The following is a 1276-nucleotide window of genomic DNA, read 5'->3' on the forward strand; positions in this document are numbered from 1 at the left end:
GTTTGTATGCCAACTAAAAGATCCCACATGCCCCAACTAAAGGATCCTGCATGTGCAACTAAAGATCCTGTGTGCGGCAATGAAGATACCGTATGCTGCCCAGCCCAGCACAGCAGAATGAATGAATAGAAGGAAGGAAGGAAGGAAGGAAGGGAGGGAAGGAAGAAAGGAAGGAGGGAAAGGAAGGAAAGGAAGGGAAGGAAGGGAAGGAAAAGGAAGGAAGGAAGGAAGGAAGAGGTTGGAAACCATAAAAAAAAAAAAAAAGAGTCTCTGCTCCCGCTCTGCCCAACTGATGGATGATGGGGCCTCTGGGTGCCTGGCGTGGCCTGGAGTGGCTGCTGGGTCTCTACTTCCTCTCCTACATCCCCTTCACCCTGCTCGTGGACCTGCAGGCGGTGCTGCCGCGTGATCTCTGAGATCCCCGTGGAACTGAGAAACCTGCGGCAGTGGTAGACTGAGGAGTTCAAAGACCCCCTGCTACAGAACCCCCCGGTGTGGTTTAAGTCCTTCCTGTTTTGGGAACTTGTGTTTCAGCTGCTCTTCTTTCCCATTGCAACATATGCCTTCCTCAAAGAAGGCTGCAGGTGGATCCACACCCCTGCAATCATCTACTCGGTTCACACCATGACAACTCTGATTCTAATCCTCTCCACATTTCTACTCGAGGATTTCTCCAAAGCCAGTTGTTTCAGAGGACAAGGACCTAATAAGACTTTCCACGAACGACTATTCCTTATATCTGTCTACACGCCCTACTTCCTCATCCCTCTCATACTTCTGCTTTTCATGTTGTGGAATCCCTACTACAAGTCTGAGGAGAAAAGAAAGAAAAAATGAGGAAAAATAACCCTGGGTCCAGTGGAGAGGTGACCACGGGGCAGTTTCCTGTTGGACCCAGTACCAGGAAAATGCACAGAACCCATATTTTCAGTAGTATTTGAAACACACCAGCAGCAACACACACGACCAAGACACTGGCAGGAGGCCCATCAAACCCTCACCTTCCAAGGGTACTGGCACAAACAGACCAATCACCTGAGGATGAGCAGAGGGGTGTGGGCTAGGTTATAGGGAAATGGTGCCAAAGGCCTTACTGTGTGCCCAAGTGCCATTGCAGGATTACTAAAGGCAGGACCAGACCAGAAACTAGATAAACTTCCACGCAACACGGCCTACTTGGCATGTTCACGAGTCATGTGACCCACAGTAAACATGTGACTAACCCTTTGACTCATGATTCTCTACAGCATATCACTGGGATGTCTCGGGCCATTTT

General features: G+C 49.5%; 1 pseudogene; it reads left to right on the forward strand.

The window, feature by feature from the left end:
* The first annotated feature begins 296 nt into the window (after window positions 1-296).
* LOC132497764 (sigma intracellular receptor 2-like) lies at window positions 297-949 on the forward strand (annotated as a pseudogene).
* The last annotated feature ends 327 nt before the right edge of the window (window positions 950-1276 follow it).

The sequence above is a fragment of the Mesoplodon densirostris genome, chromosome 10, assembly GCF_025265405.1.
Source record: "Mesoplodon densirostris isolate mMesDen1 chromosome 10, mMesDen1 primary haplotype, whole genome shotgun sequence".
Classification (NCBI taxonomy): Eukaryota; Metazoa; Chordata; class Mammalia; order Artiodactyla; family Ziphiidae; genus Mesoplodon; species Mesoplodon densirostris.